The following is a 20,042-nucleotide window of genomic DNA, read 5'->3' as shown; positions in this document are numbered from 1 at the left end:
TCCACCAACTCCCTAAGAAAGCAGAAGACAATTATGGTTTGTTTATATGTCAACTCCTGTGGTTAATATCGTCTTACCCTGTGGTGTAGGTGTGGGGCCACGACCCAGAGACCACTGGGTGGGTGGAGTGGTATGTGCCCAAGGGCCTCACGATGGTGATGAAGGGAGATCCATGGAGCACGGTGTCCACAGTGCACTGGGTATAGGAGCAGATCTTCTCACATCCATAGGTTCCACAGAACAGAAATCAGAGTTGTTGCTATGGCAGATGGAAGGAGAACACCCACCAACCTGAAACCCAAAGAAGCAGGTGTCAGCACTTGGCCCTTTGCTCACCCTGAACATCCAGGAGAGCAGAGCAACAGTGCCACAAAAGCTTACCCTCAACTTGGTGCCACCACACAGTCAGGGAACAGGGAAGGAAAGAACGTAGTGTCACTACACATCACCATCCATCTCTGTGAAGAAGGGATGTCAAGTCATCTTCTATCAGTTGACCAGATGCCACAAGAAATGACCCATAAGCAGAGTATTCCAGACAGGCAGGTATCTGTGTTAGGGAGCATTCTGCCCCCTTCGTCCAGCACGGCCCAAGTGGCTTGTCATGTCTACTCAGAACAAACACGACGAGAAGTACTAGGAAACCCAGTGCCCACACGTGGAATCGCAGCCCCTCATGAGTCAAAATTCTGCCCATCAGCCCCTGCCTCACCGTCTACTTCCCTCCCTGACAAGGGGGTCTTCTAGTCTCCACAAGGCTGTCCACAGCCAAAGACACAACTGAGGACAGTGGAATTACGGGATCCTGCAGCGGACCTGGAAGAGTGCTGAGAGAAGCACGACCCCTACGAGTGAGCGAGACCAGCTCTGTGGATCTGCATCCCTGAATTTTTGATGCTTCTTAGCTCAGGCACAGAGCAAATACATAGTCCTTGTTGCTGAGAACCACTGAGGGGCTGATTTGACATCCCCAAATGCAAACCACTGTGTCTGGAGAGCATGTGTGATGCTCCCACAATGGGTTGGGAGACACACTATGAGCTGGCACAGCCACCAAACCACAGCAGAATCTGCTCACGGGAGCACAACTGAAACACGTGTGAGGTGTGTGCCCTGCGGGGAATCACAGGGATTCCCTCTTCAGGGCTGCTGCTCCAGGGGGCGTTTTCTATGACACACTTGGCACCTGGTGGAGCTTACCATCATCTCACCCAGGGGTCAACTTGAAGGATTTCAAGTTGCATCTTTGCCTGGCACACACATGAGGTCACAACTGACCTTCTCCACCAACACTCAAAGCTGCCCAAAGCGTGTGGCACAAAGTGCGAGGCACAGCATGGTTTTTCCCATTTTCTGTCTGTGAGGATTACCACAGGCATCCTCCCAGGTTAGTCTCCTGACCCCAAAACCAACAATGCTTCTGCTCCCATGGGAAAACAAACTTTTAAGGAGTCAGCCAGACTGGCTGATTTCACTGTGGAGTGAGATGTCACCTGCCTCAAATTATTTACACACACACACACACACACACACACACACACACACACACACACGAGGGAAATGCCCTCTGTTCTTCAACTCTAAACACCTGGGGCTTCAGGAGGCTCCACCTAAGGTGATGATCTGGAAACAGAAAAGCCTATAAGCTCCACATGAAGGATTGGGTATATCGTAGGATCTGTGTGTAATGGTGTTTACCTTTCAAAATGCCAATAGACACAAGGTGAGAAGATGCTGCTGCCCAGAGAGGAACAGGACTCCAGAAATGGGTACAACTGAAAACAGCCCCTGTATTTACTTGGTTCTTCTCTGAGACCTTCTTGGGCACAGTGCTGCTATTGTCCCCTTGAGCTCCACAGGCTTCTGAATGGGAAGGAAGACCTAGAAGGGACGGAGGTGGATTCAGACTGGAGATGACCACATAGGATTCAAGCCAACCCTCTCCCCCTGCCCCAGCCTATTCCATGCTCTCCCTCAGTCAGGTCCTTCATGTTTCTCACAGGACTCCCCTGACTCCTGTGGACAAAGGAGGGAATAGTCCCTCACCCTCACAGATACAACCACTCTGCCTGGGGAACAGATGTTTCCAGAACTAATCTATAACGCTGGACAACTGGGGCCTCCACACATGAGAGTGATGTGAAGGTTGTGTTTCATCCAGCCCAGAGCCCAAAACATCATGTCTGTGCAATGCACCTGGGCAATGCTTCTACGTCTGTCCTCTGCTAAATGTCACTTTTCTTCTCCGTGGCAGATACCTGCTGCCCAGTTCTGTAGGTGAACCAGACAGTCCATGAGATTGACGTCCACCCAAAGTGGAGGAATGTTACCATGTCCTCACTCAGGCTTATCTTTGCATTGCAAAGCCTTGAGGTACCACCTCTCCATCCTCTCCACTGAGAGAAGTGGATAAACTATGAATATGCTTTACAACTCACGTCAGTTCAGATCATCTCACCATGTGGTGGAGGAACGAGGTGTGGCTGAGGCCCCCGTGTCCACCAGTGTGGAGGTGGAGGAGGAGGAGGGAAGCCTGGTAAATTCTGCCCCATGTGTTAGGGCATACAGAGGGGCCCTGGCCAATGAGGAAACTCTCTCACATCTGTACTGTCCTGCAGAACAGACAAGAAAATATTTTAGTAAAACAGACAAAAGTTGCAACACCAAGAAAAGAAACCCAAAGAGCTCTCAGCACCCAGCTCCTTCTCCAACACCATGTTCCAGGAGAGCCACATCGTGCTAGAAAACTTACATGCCCCTCCCAGCTGGTGCCAGTATGATAAGGGGGAAAGAGGGCAATGGCTGTTACAGGAATAGCCTGTCACCAAACATCACTGCCCATGTCTGCCCACGTTCACCGGCAAGAAGCAGTGTCTTAAAGATGAAAAAGGATCACTGCAAACTAGTAAAGCTGCACATTCCAGACACAGAGGCATCCACATCCAGGTCAACACGCCACCTTCCTCATCAACCACCAGGCCAGCCAGAAGACTTTACTGGGGAGCTAGGGGTTCTCCTTCCATGAGTTACTTCCCTTAGTGTGCACTGTGGGCAGGCAGGGGTGCATGCACATGCACATGCACACACGCACACAGGCACATGCATGCACAGTGCATGTGGTAAGTGTCCTGCCATCCTTCTCCTCTAAGCACCCATGGCTTTGGGAGGGATCTGTCGTGGAGAAGCCTGTCAGGCTCCAGGTGAAGAGCTTGTATTTTAAAAGGTTAACAATGCCACAGACAAACTGCAGGACCCACCCAATAGAAACAAGGCCAGAATAGGTCCTTCTCAGAAAGGGACATTTTCCCAAACATCTGGAAAAGGCCACTGTAGTTACCTTGCCCATCTCTGGGTCTCTGTTACTCTCAGTGCCATCATTCCTAATGGGAGCCCCGCCAGCTTCAGCATCAGACCAAAGCCTTAGAATGGATGCAGGTGGATTCAGACCGGCACTGACTGTGCAGAATTCACACCAGCCCTCCAAACCCACCCCTGCCACGTTCCTCTCTCCCATTCTTGGGTCCCTTCTCAGACACGAAGCATTTCCCACATGTCTCTGTTGACCCCTGAGGAAAGGGAGAGACTCACCCCTCCCCCTCAAGGAATGGACCTCTGCCCCCAAACTTGCCTCAGGTGTTTTCATAGCTAAGGGAATAGCAGTAGAGGGCTCCCAACTCAACCTGCTAAAAAATGACTAAAACCTCAACATGAACAGCATGCAATCTTTTCTCAGGCCGTAGGTTGATGGTTCCATCTTTCAGTCTATAGATGAGACCTAACGTGTGACTGGCCACTACACAAATATTTTAAAAAGAAATGGGCTACAACAGTCATGAACAAAAAAGAAGAAAAAAGAAAAAGAAAAGAAAATGAGCAGTAAAGCTGAGGCATTATACCAATAACATTAAAGGAATAAAATGCAAAAATTTCATTGATGAATGTAGTACTGTAGATTATAAATAAAACAAAAAGGAACCACTATAAAGAATACATAAATGTGTTTTTTCTCAAATAGTTCTTTTTTCCCCGAAAGGCTTGGCCATTGAGTCAAAGTAGAAATGGAGCTCGGGCTCCCAACTGGTCAGGCTCAGCTCTTCTGGAGGTGGTGCAGGGATTGTCAGGGTCTGTAGTTGGGGAGAGGCATGAGCTCCACTTGTCACTGGTTAAGTGTCCTGATGCCTGGGGACGTATGAGGAAAGCACCCTGTCACCCCTTCAGACAACCTGCAGGCCTTAGATAGTGCTCGTGATTATCTCCAGGACACACAGTGATCGCCCACAGGAACAGGAAGGACACCGTGTGGTTTCACAGCAGAAATCAGGCTGCTGCATTTCACATCGTGCTCCCTACCTTGCCACAGAGGCTTCAGCAACTCGGGCCTTCCTGGCATCAGTTCCTGCCTCATGGATCTCTCAGGCAGAGTCTCCCCATTCATCACGTGCAGTCTTGAACACAGAAAAAGAATGGACATCTCTAAGAATTACACCACATCCCCTCCTAGACAGCGTAGCCATCACCCCTTCAAACACCCATAAAAACGCACGTCAAACTCTCACACCTGTTCCACATAGGTGTTCTCCATGCTCTGCTGCACTATCTTCCTCTCCCAATCCTGAGCCTTCATCTGCGGGAGAAAAACACACCCACCTTCAGTTGTGCTGGACTGTGCCCCAAACGGAGATAAGGAAATAGAAAACACTTACCCAGTTAGCCAGAGCATTTCTCTCCTGAACTGCGATCTGAAAAAAGCCAACACACTAGACGCCCATGTTCAGGACTCTAAAGGGCACTTCCATCACCTGCAGGGGGTGCCAAGGGGTCAGTGTGTTGGACACAACTCAGGTTACCTGGTGATTGAAGATGAGCTTGGCCTCCTGCAGCTGATCTTGCATTTCTTCCACTTGTTGTCTGTGAGGTACAGTTGTTTTCATCAGATAAAACCCAACAAGTGATTTTAAATCATCTGCCCATGTGGCCAACCTCCTATGTGTTCCTTCATACAATTGATCCTGACACAGAAAACACTTTCACCTGATTATAATTGGACAGTAGGATCAAAGCTATTGTTACAGCCTTCCCTTAATCGTTTTTCATCGCCTACAGGTTCAGAATTGACATAATTTCCTTACCCATTTTCAGTCTTTCCCTCAGTTATCACATGACAAGTGTCTTTTGTCATGAAACTCTAGGGCTTAGCGCTAGCTCTTAGCTCCAGGGCCAGAGACTGGGAGGCTGCCATGTTCACTCTCACCCCAAAAGACTGGGATCATTCCCTGCATATTTTCAGACCACAGTGCTTTGAAAATGGAACTCAGTCACAAGAGGAAAGGTGGAAAGAACTCAAATACATGGAGGATAGAGAGCATCCTACCAAAGAATGAATGGGTCAACCAGTCAATTCAAGATAAATTTTAAAAATTCATGGAAACACAAGAGAATGAAAACATAACTGTCCGATATCTTTGGAATGCACTAAAGGCAGTACTAAGAGAGAAGTATAGAGCACTACAAGCCTTTCTCAAGAACCAAGAAAGGTCTCAAATACACAACCTAACCCTACCCCTACAGGAGCTGGAGAAAGAGCAGCATAGAAAGCCTAAACCAAAAAGGAGAAGAGAAATAGTAAAGATGAGAACAGAAATCAATGAAGTAGAAACCAAAAGAACAGTAGAACAAATCAATGAAACTAGGAGCTGGTTCTTTGAATTACTAAGATTGATACACCCCTGATCAGACTTCTCAAAAAGAAAACAGAAAGGACCCAAATCAATAAAATCATGACTCAAGAAGGAGAGAGCACATCCAACACCAAGGAAATACAAGTATAAGAACATAGGATGCCAACACTATGTCAACCAATCAGGCAGTCTTGAAAACATGGGTGTATTCCCAGAAACACAGAAATGACCAAAACTGAACTGGGAAGAAAAGGAAACCTGAAGAGACTCATAATCAGCAACAAACTTGAAGCAGTCTTCAAAAATACTCCAGGCAACAAGAGCCCAGCACCAGATGGCTTTCCAGGGGAATTCTACCAAACATTTAAAGAAGATTTAATACCTCTTCTTCTGAAACTTTTCCAAAAAATTGAACTGGAAGGAAAACTTCCAAAACTTTTTGGAAGGCAGCTATGCTCACCACTATACCACCAACGCGTTCCAAAACTTTTTGATGAGGCCAGCATTACCTTGATCCCAAAACCAGACAAAGACCCCACCCAAAAGGAGAAAGACCACCATCCCTGATGGATATGGGTGGAAAAATTCTCACCAACATACTAGCCAATAGGACCCAACAGCCCATTAAAAGGCTGATTCACCACAACCCAATCGAATTTATGCCTAGGCTGCAAGGGTGGTTGGACAACCACAAATCAGTCCATGGAATCCACTACCTAAATAGAAGAAAGAATAAGAACCATAGGATCCTCTAGATGAACAAAAAGCATTTGACAAATTAATGCATCCCTTTTTGATCAAAACTCTTCACCGTGGAGGGATAGAGAGTACATACCTCCACATTATAAAGGGCATGTATGGGAAACCCACAGAGACTGTCATTCCCAATGGGGAAAAAATGAGAGCTTTTCCCTTCAGGTCAGGAACACAACAGGGATGCCCATTCTCATCACTATTGTTCAGCATAGTACTAGAATTCTTAGCCTCAGCCATCAGAGAACAAAAAGAAATAAAAGGCATCTAAACTGGCAAAGAAGAAGTCAAACTCTCACCTTTTCAGACAATAGGATACTTTCTGTGGAAAATCCAAAAGACTCCACCCCAAAATTGCTAGGACTCATCCAAGAATCCCGTAAAGTGGCAGGATGTAAAATCAACGCACAGAAACCACTTGCATTTGTCTATAGCAACAATGTGACAGAAGAAAGAGAAATTAAGGAGTCCATCCAATGTATAATTGCACCCAAAACCATATGATACTTGGGAATCCATCTAACCAAAGAGGCAAAGGATCTGCACTCAGAAAACTATTCCAGGCTCATGAACAAAATGGAGGAACACACCAAGAAATGGAAAAATATTCCATGCTCATGGATTGGAAGAACAAATATTGTGAAAATGTCTATGTTACCTAGAACAACCCATAAATTCAATGCAATCCCTATCAAAATATCATCCACATTTTTCATAGAACTGGAATAAATAATCCCCAAATTTGTATGGAAGCAGAAAAGACCCCAAATAGCCAAAGGGATGTTGACAAAGAAAACCAAAGCTGGTGACAACCCAATTGCAGACTTCAAGGTCTATTACTAAGCTTTAACATGAAGACAGTATGGTACTGGCACAAAAACAGACACAGATCAATGGAACAGAATAGAGAAACCAGAAATGGACCCTCAATTCTAGAGTCGACTAATCTTCCTCAAAGTAGGAAAGGATATCTAATGGGAGAAAAAAAGTGTCCTCAATAAATGGTGTTGGGAACATGGGACAGCCATATGCAGAATAATGGAACTAGACCATTTCCTTATACCATACACAAAAAATAGACTCCAAATGGATGAATGACCTCAAAGTGAGACAGGAATTCATCCAAATCCTTGAATAGAACAGAGGCAGCAACGTCTTTGACCTCAGCCACAGCAACTTCTTGCTAGACACATCTCCAAAGGCAAGGGAAACAAAAGCAAAAGCAAAAGTTGGGATTTCATCAAGATAGAAAGCTTTTGTACAGCAAAGGACACCGTCAGCAAAACCTAAAGACAACAAACTGAACGAGAGAAGATATTTTCAAGTGATATATCAGATGAAAGGCTAGTATCCAAAATCTAGAGAGAACTTACCAAACTGCACACCCACAGAACAAATAATCCAATCAAGACACAGGCCAAAGACATGAACAGACAATTCTCCAGGGAAGACATCCAAATGGCCAACAGATACATAAAAAAATGCTAACATCCCTCCACATTATAAAATACAAATCAAATCTATAATGAGATACCACCTCACACTAGCCAGAATGACTAAAATGAACAAGTCAGGTAACGGCAGATGTTGGCAAGGATGTGGAGAAAGGGGAAGTGTTTTATACTGTTGGGGGGAATGCAAGCTGGTGCAGCCACTCTGGAAAACAGTGTGGAGGTTCCTCAAAAAATTGAAAATAGAGCTACCCTACAACCCTGCAACTAACTGCTCCACTGGGTATTTAATCCAAAGATACAAATGTAGTGCCCTGGAGGGTCTCCTGCACTCCAATGTCCATAGCAGTGACGCCCACAAGAGCCAAAGTATGCAAAGAGCCCAGACATCCATTGGCAGATGAATGGATATATAGGGATAAATTTACCATCGAGTATTACACAGCCATCAAAAATAAAATCTTGCCATTTGCAATAGCATGGATGGAACTAGAGGGTATTATGCTGAGTGAAATAAGTCAATCTGAGGACAATTATCATATGATCTCACTGATATATGGAGTTTAAGAAACAAGACAGAGGATCATAAAGGAAGAGATGAAAAAAAGGAAGCAAGATGAAACCAGAGAGGGAGTCAAAGCAAAAGAGACACTTAATCTCAGGAAACAAACTGAGGGTTTCTGAAGAGGAGGAGGGTGGGAGAATGGGGTGACTGGTGATGGGCATTGGGCAGGGCATGTGCTGTTGTGAGCATTGTGTGCTGTGTAAAACAGAAGAATCTCAAACCTGTACCCCTAAAACGAACACATTATATGATGATAACAGAAAAAGTGAAAGAAAAGCATTTAGAATATAAATGTAAACTAAGCAAAAATAAATAAATAATAAATAAATATAAAAAATAATATATAAATTATTATAAATAATAAATAAATAAATAATCTCACTAATAAGAAAGAAAGAGCAAGTGACTAAGAGTCACCACACTCCAATTTTAAGCTAGGTTACAAAGCTGTTGCGATCAAAACAGTATGGTACTGGCATAAAAACAGACACACAGGTCAGTGGAACACAACAGAAAGCTCAGTAACATAATCATAGTACTTTTGGCAAAGTTTAATCATTCATGTATTAAAGGGATATTAAAACTTAGCTCTGATAGAATTATTAACTCTGAAAAAAAAAGAATTATTAACTCTGAATGGGAATTAATATTTATGTCCGGTTCCAACGTTTGTTTCCAATAAATGCATTTTTAAAAACATGCTGATTTACAGAAATATATATTATAAAATAAGGATGATTTAGAATCCACACTTTTAGGGAAAATTAAATTCACTTTAATAAACCTACCACGGAAAAGGAAACATAGATATCCATCATCACAACTGCGAACACCACAAAAGAAGACAATCAGACACAATCTGGTGTCTGATGGAAGAACAGAGTACTACTTCAGTAGTTCTGCCCAAATGTGCAACATGTTGAAAGCTACAGATCCAATGACTCATTTACAAAACCACATATGTCAGAGAGAAGTCCTAACAAAGAGTATGAAGACGTCACCAATGAAGTCCACACTGCATGTATTCCGACAGGAAAAATATTTTCCCAACAAATAAACTGTAAGGCCAGAAAGAAGGAAAGAAAGAAAAAAGAGAAAAGAAAGAAGAGAAAGAGGGACGCCTGGGTGACTCAGTTGGTTAAGCGGCTGCCTTCGGCTCCGGTCATGATCCCAGCGTCCTGGGATCGAGTGCCACATCGGGCTCCTTGCTCGGCAGGGAGCCTGCTTCTCCCTCTGCCTGCCTCTCTGTCTGCCTGTGCTCGCTCACTCTCTCTCCCTCTGTCTCTGACAAATAAATAAATAAAATCTTTAAAAAAAAAAAAAAGAAAGAAGAAAGAAGCGAAAGAAAAAAATAAAAGAGAAACAAACCTCAGAAGCCAACCCACACATGTTTAGGCTTAACTTATGACACAGCAGAAAATATAAAATGGGGAAAGGACTGTCTCTTCAGTGAATGGTTCTAGGAAAACTGGACACTAAATGCAGAAGAATGTGCCTGGATCGCTTTCTTACCCCACACATACAAATCATGAGTGAGTGAATGACTTAAAGGTTAAGAACTGAATCCATGAACCAGGTAGTCAGTTTCTTGATATTGGTGTTGGTGAAGAGTCTCTTACATCAGACACCAAAGGCAAAGGCAACAAAAGCAAAGATAAACAAGTGGAAGGACATCAAACTTAAATTTCTGCATGACCAAAGAAACCATCAAACCCTTAAAAGCCAACCTCCCCAATGAGAAAAAAATATCTGCACATCATATGTGTGAGAAGAGGCTAATATCCAAAATACACAAAATACTCCTTCAAATCCAAACAAAAAATGAATAAAAACTGGGGAGAATAGGTGATTAGGTACTTTCCAAAGATGGCATCCAGGTGGCCAACAGACACAGAAAGTTGTTCAACATCACTAATTGTCATCAGGGAAACAGAAGTCAAAACCACCATCAGCTACCACCTCACAACTGTGGGAATGGAAATCGTCCCAGAGATAGACGCCCAGTGCAGTCAAGAGTGTGTACACAAGGAGACCCTGTGCACTGCTGGTGGAATGGAAATGGGTGCAGTCACTGTGACAAACACTACAGAGGTTCCGGAAAAAAAGGATACAACTACCACATGACCCAGCAACTGCTCTACTGATTATTTCTTTGGAGAACACAAAAACACTCCTTCCAAAAGAGAGATGCACTCCCAGGTCCAAGGCAGCATTATTCATAATAACCGGACATGGAAACATCGACCTTGGGAGCTTTATGTTAAGTCACTCAGACACAGAAAGACACACACCAGAGGCTCTCATGGACATTCCACATAGAATCCAAAAAGTACTGAATACTCAACATACCGAGAATAGACTGGTGGCTGTCAGATTTGAGGCTGTCAGATTTGACTACCTTCACCCGTTTCCATGGGGAAATGGGTGAAGGTAGTCAAAGGTGCCATGTTTGAGTGATAAATTCCCCAAGTAATGGAATGTTCTGTGCAGCATGGAGACAGAAGCCAACCTTGCACGATGGGGTATAGGCTCCCCCACTACTTGAAAGTACAGTGTTCTTAGAAAACTGTTCACAGCAGAAATAGTGTAAACACAAAGAGGAATGACCATGGACCATTCAGTTCTACAGAAAAGTGAGTGAGCATGCTCAGACACCAAAGTTCCTTCTGTTTGGCTCTTCTTAGGCCTCAGGACACAACATCCTCATGGATGCCCAAAATAAATGGAGATAAAGCACAGCAGGTGCTCACAGACACAATTCAAAGCGCCAGTAGCTGGATGCAGAGAGCAGAGCCCAGGAAGGAGCTGGCTGGGGAGCACGGTGCCTCTGTAGGGATTCCCCACAAAATAGATGCTGAATGTGATGCCCACTCTAGAAATCATTCATAAGATGGAAATCCTCTACAGGTTGATTCCTGCTACTACAGATGGGAAATAAAGTAGGTCATTCCAAAAAGCCAATTGTCTTACCATGAACTTTAAGAATAGTGGGGAACACTTGTACTAGAAATGTGCTAAGGAGGTAGATGTTGAAAGTACACCCAGACACAAACTTCAGCAGATCCACTGACTGCCTGAAAGAGACCCTCAGTTCAAACCCCCACACTCACCAGGAGCTCACCCCCGAGCCAAAAGACCAGGCCTGCCTTGCCTTTAGGCCCTCACCCTAACCCTTGGTTGGGTTTTCAGGCATCCATACCCAGAGGCCTGGTCTTGATTCCCTCCATATGGGGGATGCCTGAGCCACAAAACAGAAACCCTCCTGCACCCAAGAAGGAAACCTTGCTATTTGGAGTGGCAAGAAACCTTCAGAGCTAGAAAAACATGCATACCCCTTAAAGCCACCACCACCATCGGCGCACCATGGACACAAACCCGCAGGCTGATAAAGCCTGATGAACCCATGTCAACTCAGCACCCTGGGGAACGGCCAAAGCGCAGACATATCTGGTCTGCACTGCCCCAGATCCTTATCCTAACTCTACCTTGTATTTTCAGGCATCTATCCTCAGAGGCCTGTCCTCAAATCCCTCCATATTGGGGACCACGGAGGCAGAACACAGAACTCCTCCTGCCTCTCAGAAGGAAACCTTGCTATTCGGGGCTCGGCAACCCTCAGACCTGGAAAAACCTGCATGCTCCCTGAAGGCAGTGAACACCATTGGCGCCCCATGAACACAACACTGCACCCCGACGTTCAGCCTGAAAAACCCCTGTCAACTCAGGCCCCTGGGGATTGGGCCTCAGCACCCATAGATCAGGCATGCCATGCCCCTTGGCCCTAACCCTAAGTTGGTGTTTCAGGCATCTGTCCCCAGAGGTCTGGACTTGAACCCCTGCATATTGGGGACCATCAAGCCACAAAATCAGACTCCTCCATGCCTCCAGAGGGAAACCTTGCTCTTAGGAGATGCGCAAACCCCTCAGAGCGAGAGAAACCCGTATGGCCCTCTCAGGTCACAGCCACATTCAGGGCTCCCATGGACACAATTTGAGCCTGACACACAGTGTGACACCTGCCCTAAACTCAGACCCTGGGAAGCTCACCTCCGCATCTGCACATCAGGCCTCCATGCCCTAGGCCCTAAGCCTACCCATAGTTTGCATTTTCAGACTTCTGTCCCCAGAGTCCTGGCCCCCAAGAACTCCAGATTGGGGACCCAGGAGCCACAACACAGGACTTCTCCTGTCCCCCAGAAGGAAACCGGGCCACTTGGAGCTGGGCTAAACCCACACCGTAAGAGAAACCTGCATGGCCCCCGATGCCTCCCTCACTTTTCGGGGCCAACCTGGACACAATCCCGCAGCCTGAAACTCATCTCGAGCCCTGTTCTCAACTCAGCCCACACCCCACATCCCAGGAGCTCACACCAGAGACAAAAGTTCAGGCCTGTCATGCCCCTAGGTCCTTACGCTAACCCTTGGTTTTCAGGCATCTGGCCTCAAATATCCCTCCATATTGGGGAACACGGATGCAGAAAACAGAACTCCTCCTTCCAACCAGAAGGAAACTGTGCTATTTGGGGCTTGGCAAATGCTCAGACCTACAAAAACCTGCACGCCCTCTGAAGGCAGCCAACAACATTGGTGCCCCCAAGGACACACAACTGCACCCAGATGTTCAGCCTGATGACCCTTGTCAACTAAGACCCCGGGGATATGGCCTCATAAACCACAGATTGGGCATGCCATTCCCCTAGGCCCTAACACTAAACCTAGGTTGGGTTTTCAGACATCCGTTCCAAGAGGCCTGGATTTGAATCCCTGCATATTGGGGACCCCTGAGCCACAAAACCGGGCTCCTCCTCCCACCAGAAGGAAACCGTGTTATTTAGAGCTTCTCAAAATGCTAAGAGTGGAAGAATCCTGCAGGGCCCAGTGAGGTCACAGCCACATTCGGGGCGCCCATGGACACAAACTCAAGACTGAGATGCAACCTGACACCCACCCTAAACTCAGACCCTGGGGAGCTCCCCTCCACATCTGCACATCAGGCCTCCATGCCCTAGGCCCTAACCCTACCCATAGCTTTTCAACTTCTTTCCCCAGAGTCCTGGCCCCCAAGATCTCGAGATTGGGGACCCAGGAGACATACCACAGGACTTTTCCTACCCCCCAGAAGGAAACTGTGCCATCTGGAGCTCAGCTAAACCTTCAGAGCAGGAGAAACCTACATGGCCCCCAATGCCTCCCTCACTTTTCGGGCCACCATGGACACAATCCCACATCTGAAACTCATCCTGAGCCCTGTTCTCAACTCAGCCCACACCCCACAGCCCAGGAGCTCACACCAGAGCCAAAATCAGGCCTGCCATGCCACTAGGCCCTCACCCTAACACTTGGTCGTTTTTTAAGGCATCCATCCCCAGAGGCCTGGTCTTAATTCCCTCCATATGGGAGACCCCTGAGCCACCAAACAGAAGTCCTCCTAACCACAGAAGGAAACGATGCTATTTGGAGCTGCGTGAAACCCTCAGAGCAGGAAAGACCTGCATATCCCTTAAGGGCACCACCACCTTCAGCACACCTGGACACAAACCCACAGGAAGACACATCCTGACAACCCTATGTCAACTCAGCCCTCCGGGGAGCTAGCCTCAGCGCAGGCAGATCTCACCTACCATGCCCCTAGGCCCTAATCATAACCCTATGTTGGGTTCAGTCCTCTGTCTTCAAAGTCCAGGCCTTGAATACTTCCATATTGGGGACCAGGGAGGCAGAACATGAACTCTCCCTGCCCCTCAGAAGAAGGAAACCTTGCTATTTGGGACTGAGCAAAGCCTCAGACCTAGAAAAACCTGCATGCCCCAGGAAGGCAGCCAACACCATCGCTGCCCCGAGGACACAAAACTGCACCCCAATGTTCAGCCTGACAACCCCATAATCTCAGGCCACTGGGGGTCTGGCATCAGCACCCATAGACCGGGCATGCCACGACCCTGGGACCTAAACCCAACCCTGGTTTGCTTTTTCAGGCATCTGTCCCCAAAATCCTGGCCTCGAAATCCTGCTCTTGGGGAATCCTGAATCACAAAACCAGACTCCTCCAAGCTCCAGAGGGAAACCTTGCTCTTAGGAGCTGCACAAACCCTTCCAAGTGAGAGAAACCTGCATGGCCCTCTCAGGTCACAGCCACATTCGGGGCTCCCATGGACACAAACTCGAGCCTGAGATACAGCCTGACACCCGCCCTAAACTCAGACCACGGGGAGCTCGCCTGGAATAACAGGACTCACCCAGCGTCAGGCAAGCAGCCACAGAAATTCACCCCAGTGTTTCTGACATCAAGCCCCTTGAAGCCACCAGAATGGCTCTATCCAGGGGAATTCCCCAAAGACTTTCCTTCTCACTTCACCACCCATGATACTACAGAGAAAGTACGCATGTCTAACTCTCTAGAGTCCACTGAGTGAAACTAGAAAGTCAAGCTTCTCTTTTCATTTGAATCATTTTGAATTTTCCCTCTGCCCTTATTGGAACTCTTTGGATAAAAAGACAAATCCATTAGGATACATCACCTTGGACAAAGGAGAAGCCATCATCCAAGTCCCTATCTGACCACAGTCACCTAACTCTAGATGCTGGCTACTCCACCACAGCCTAGGACCAAACACTAGGAATAAACACTGCTAGATGAAGGAACATATTCTATGTTCCAAACACATACCGAGTCAGCCTCATCTTCCCTTTTGAATCCAAGGGACTGCCTAGGAAAGAGATGTCCCAGATACCTTTGTAAGCCAGAAAAACAGAGAAAATGAGATCCCCTGACAGGTGCTCCCTGCAGGGAAACTCAGGAACTCGGGCCCCCACTCTAGATGGCTGACAGCTGCTTCAGTGTGACCTTGTGTCTCCACTGGAGACGAGAGAAAAGCCAGGAGGTTTGGGGTGAAAGAGAAGTTTTACCTCCCATCCTGGCATGGATGTGACATTGTGCCCCATGGGCCTGCAGTTTTCTCTGAACGCTGATGTCCTGGGACAAGCTGCATGACTGAGTCAGACGCTGATTTCCAAACTTCAGGTCTCGTGGAGCCAGAGTGAAGAAGAGTTGTCAGGTGGGGATAAGCAGGCACCTCCCACCTAAAGCCTGCACACCTGCTCTGATTCTTGGGAGAAGGAGAGACACATGCTTGTTTCCTAAGTGGTCATTAACTTCCTTCTAAAGCCGACCAATGCCCTTGTCCTTTTTGGAGAAGAAAATATGCTCTTCCAAACAAACACTCAACTCCTTGATTCCAAATGCAGCAGGAGTCGGGTTTGGTTCCCCCCAGCTCCAGACCCCCACCAGGAGGAACCTCCTGAACCATCCTGAGAGCACAAGGGCACAAGGCTGAGTGGGGTCCGGCTCCAGGGGTTGTTACCACCACTCTTGAGCCTGGGGAAACAGAGAGTCTTCAGCTCCCCACTCCCTCCTGTAAAAAGAAGCTGCAGTGCCTCACCTTTCAGGGTCTCTCACCCCGCACCTCACCACTGCCCTCAGAGCCAGCTGGCTGCCCGGACTCCTCTTCTGGCGTGTTTCCTACTGCAGCTTGGCACTGCCTCCAGCGGTGGCAAGCAGCATTGCCACGTCTTCCATGGTCTCTCGAACCACAACTCACCACTCCCTCCAGTGGCTGAAACTGGCACTGCTGGGCCTTAGAAAGATTCCTAATACAGCTCACAACCCCTCCACAGGTCTAAAGCCACACTGGCACTGTCCCTCCAGATTGGGGACCTTTGAGCCACATACCTGGACTCTGCCTGCCACCCAGGAGGAAACCATGCCATTCAAAGCTGAGCAGAACCCTCAGAATGGAACAACCCCGCATGCATCCCTGAGGACACCCCCAAAGTTGACAGCCCTCCCCGGACACAAATGCACAGACTAACGTGCTTCATGACCCCGTGCTCAGCTCAAGCCCTGGGGATCCCACCTCAGCGCCAGCAGATCAGACCTGCCATGCCCCTAGGCTCTAAACCTAACCCAAGTTTGGCTTTTCAGGTTTCCATCCCCAGGGGCCTGGCCCCAAAGCCCTCCAGATTGGGGACCCTTGAGCTATACCCAGAAACACACCTAGTGACAAAACACTCTAGACCGTGGGCACCAGTGTGGCCAGAATTGCTGTGAAATGCCGGCCAAATCTCACGACCTTTCTGCAAAAATCTATATTGATTTGGGCAGAAAGCTTGTGAGATTTGGCTGGAAAACACCAGGCAAACCCAGTTCTGGCAGCGCGGGCCCGCAGGGCCACCTCCTGGGCCTGACCCAGGGTCCGTGGCCTGACCCAGGGTCCCGAGTTGTTGTGGCCTGAACCCCACAAGAAAGCAAACTATGAGGCAGGCACACGCAAGGCCAATGACTCCCACTACTCAGCCAACTAGGGTGCCCACCCCGGAGCTGGCGGATCAGGCCTGCCATGCCCCTAGGCCCTGGCCCTAACACTCGGTTGGGTTTTCAGGCCTCTGTCCACAGGGGCCTGTCCCCCAAGCCCTCCAGATTGGGAAACCTGGTATCCCCAGAGGTCCGCCTTCCACCCAGGAGGAAACCATGCCATTCAGAGCTGCACAAAAACCCTGGGTGGGAGAAACTTCCATGGCACCATGAGGCCTTCCCCACATCAAGTGGCACTCATGGACACAAACTCCAGCCTGAGCAACCACCTGACGCTCATCTCAGCATCTGCATATCGGATCTGCTATGCCTTGGACCCTAACACTAACCCTGTGTGTTTTCAGACATCCGTTCACAGGGTCCTGGCCCACAAGCCCTCCAGAACAGGGACTCCGAGGTCACACCACAGAACTCTGCCTGTCCTCCGGAAGGAAACTGTGCCCTATGGAACTGCACAAACCCCCAGACTAGGGAAACTGGAATGGCCCCCAAGGCCACCCCAATTTCATAGGCCACTCTCGACACTAATGCACAGTCTGACACACTCTGAGCCCCTTGCTCCAATCAACCACACAGGTAGATGGCCGCAGAGCTAGCAAATCAAACCTGCCATTCCCCTAGGCTATAATCCTAAGCTTAGCTTCTGTTTGCTGGCATCTGTCCCCAGAGGGCTGGTCTCCAATCCCTCCATATGGGGGACATCTGAGCCAAAAAACAGAACTCCCCCTGTTCTGCAGAAGGAAACCCTGCTATTTGGAGCTGTGTAAAACCCTCAGAGAAGGAGAATTCTGCATGGCCCCTGAGGCCACCCCCACTACAGATACCTTTCCTGGACACAAATACTCATTGTGACCATCAGCCTGATCCTTGTTTTCAACCAAGCCAGCTGAATACTTCACCTCAGAGACAGCAGATCGGGGCTGCTATGCCCCTAGACCCAAATCCTAACCCTAGGTTGGGTTTCCAGGTATCCATTCCCAGAGCTCTAGTCTCAAACCTCCAGGGGAGACAAGATGGCAGAGAAGCAGGAGGAGGCGCCGTTTCAACCTGTCCCCTAAAGTGAGCTGATTACCTACCAAAGAACTCTGATCACCCATGAAATCAGCCTGAGATTAGAATTATACACTTCTGGATCTCTACGGGGGCAGAAGACGCCAGTGGACAGAAGCGTTCCAGGGTGCACCTTGCCTGCACCATGGTCGATACATTCAGCTATATATCCATTCAGCCATCTCTCACCAAAATGACTAGGAGGAGGTATGCCCAACAGAAAAAAAAATTCAGAGACTGGGCCCTCTGCATCAGAGCTATTGGATATGGACATAGACAGTATGTCGGAAAGGGAATTCAGGCTAACAGTTATCCAGGCAATAGCTAGATTGGAGAAAGCCCTTGATGACAAAATGGAATTGATTAGGGCAGAAGAGAAAGCCACCAGGGATGACGTTCACAATATTCTCAATGAGTTCCAATCTAATCTAAATTCTCTAAAAGCTAGGGTAACTGAGGCAGAAGATATAATTAGTGATCTGGAGGACAAACAGAGAAAAAGGATCAGGAGGAAGCCTGGAACAAACAGCTTAAAAGCCACGAAAACAGAATTAGGGAAATAAATGACACCATGAAACATTCCAACGTCAGAATTATTGGAATCCCTGAGGGGGGAGGAGAAAGAAAGAAGACTAGAAGATATAGTTGAACAAGTTCTCCATGAAAAATTTTCCAATTTCGCAAATGGAACCAGCGTTCATGTACTAGAGGCAGAAAGGTTCCCCCCCCCCCCCGCAAGATCACAGAATCTAGAAAGACCTCGAGACACCTGATAGTGAAAATGATGGATCATAATTGTGGACAGGAGCTCCTGAAAGCAGCTAGGGTGAAGAAATTCCTTATGTACAGAGGAAAGCCCTGAATAAGGTCAGACCTGTCCACAGAAACCTGTCAAGCCAGAAAGGGCTGGCAAGATGTACTCAGGGCACTAAATGAGAAGAACATGCAGCCAAGAATACTTTATCCAGCAAGAATGACATTCAAAATGGATGAAGAGAGAAAGAGCTTCCAAGACCAGCAAGCTTTAAAAGAGTATGTGACCATGAAGCCTACACTGCAGGAAATATTAAGGGGGGGGGGGGTTCTATAAAAGAGGAAAAATCCTAGGAATATCATTGAACAGAAATATATGGAGACAATCTATAGAAACAAAGACTTCACAGGTAACACGACATCAATAAAAACGTATCTCTCAATAATCACTCTCAACATGAATGGCCAGAATGCGCCCATAAAATGACACAGGGTTGCAGACTGGATAAAATGACAGGATCCATCCATATGTTATCTACAAGAGACCCATTTTGAACCTAAGGATACATCCAGACTGAAAGTGAAGGGAAGGAGAAGCATCTTTCATGCCAATGGGCCTCAAAAGAAAGCTGGGGTAGCGATTCTCCTATCAGATAAATTAGATTTGAAACTAAAGACTGTAGTCAGAGATACAGAAGGACACTACATAATTCTTAAAGTGACTATCCACCGAGAAGATCTAACAATTGTAAATATCTATGCCCCCAATATGGGAGCAGCCAATTACATAAGAAAACTGTTAATCAAGATAAAGAGTCATATGTATAGGAGTACATTAATAGTAGGAGATCTTAACATGCCACTCTCAGTAATAGATCATCCAAGCAGAAAATCAATAAAGAAACAAGAGCATTGAATGATACATTGGACCAGATGGACCTCATAGATATATACAGAACATTCCACCCTAAAACAACAGAATACTCATTCTTCTTGAGTACACATGGAACCTTCTCCAGAAGGTCACAAATCAGGGTTCAACCGATACCAAAAGATTGAGATTATTCCCTGCGTATTCTCAGATCACAATGCTTTGAAACTGGAGCTCAACCACAAGGAAAAGTTTGGAAGGAATTCAAACACCTGGAAGCTAAAGACCACCTTGCTTAAGAATGCTTGGATCAACCACAAAATCAAAGAACTTAAACAATTCATGGAAACCAATGAGAATGAAGACACTTCAGTCCAAAACCTACGGGATACAGCAAAGGTGGTCCTAAGGGGGAAATACATAGCCATCCAAGCCTCCCTCAAAAAAATTGAAAAATCCAGTATACACCAGCTGTCTCTACACCTTAAAGAACTAGAGAATCAACAACAAATTAAGCCAACCCCACACACAAGAAGGGAAATAATCAAGA

General features: G+C 47.0%; 1 long non-coding RNA gene across 1 annotated transcript; it reads right to left on the bottom strand.

The window, feature by feature from the left end:
- Nucleotides 1-1,631: 1,631 nt before the first annotated feature.
- On the bottom strand, nt 1,632-4,938 carry LOC125091096 (uncharacterized). The gene is made up of 4 exons (XR_007124583.1): nt 4,848-4,938; nt 4,704-4,739; nt 2,459-2,612; nt 1,632-1,881 (listed from the first exon to the last, which is right to left on the bottom strand). It is a non-coding gene; the product is annotated as an uncharacterized LOC125091096 (long non-coding RNA).
- Between the last annotated feature and the right edge of the window lie 15,104 nt (nt 4,939-20,042).

Source organism: Lutra lutra, chromosome 18 (genome assembly GCF_902655055.1).
Source record: "Lutra lutra chromosome 18, mLutLut1.2, whole genome shotgun sequence".
Taxonomy (NCBI): domain Eukaryota; kingdom Metazoa; phylum Chordata; class Mammalia; order Carnivora; family Mustelidae; genus Lutra; species Lutra lutra.
The sequence above is the reverse complement of the archived record's forward strand: the minus strand, read 5'-3'. Positions and strand labels throughout refer to the sequence as shown.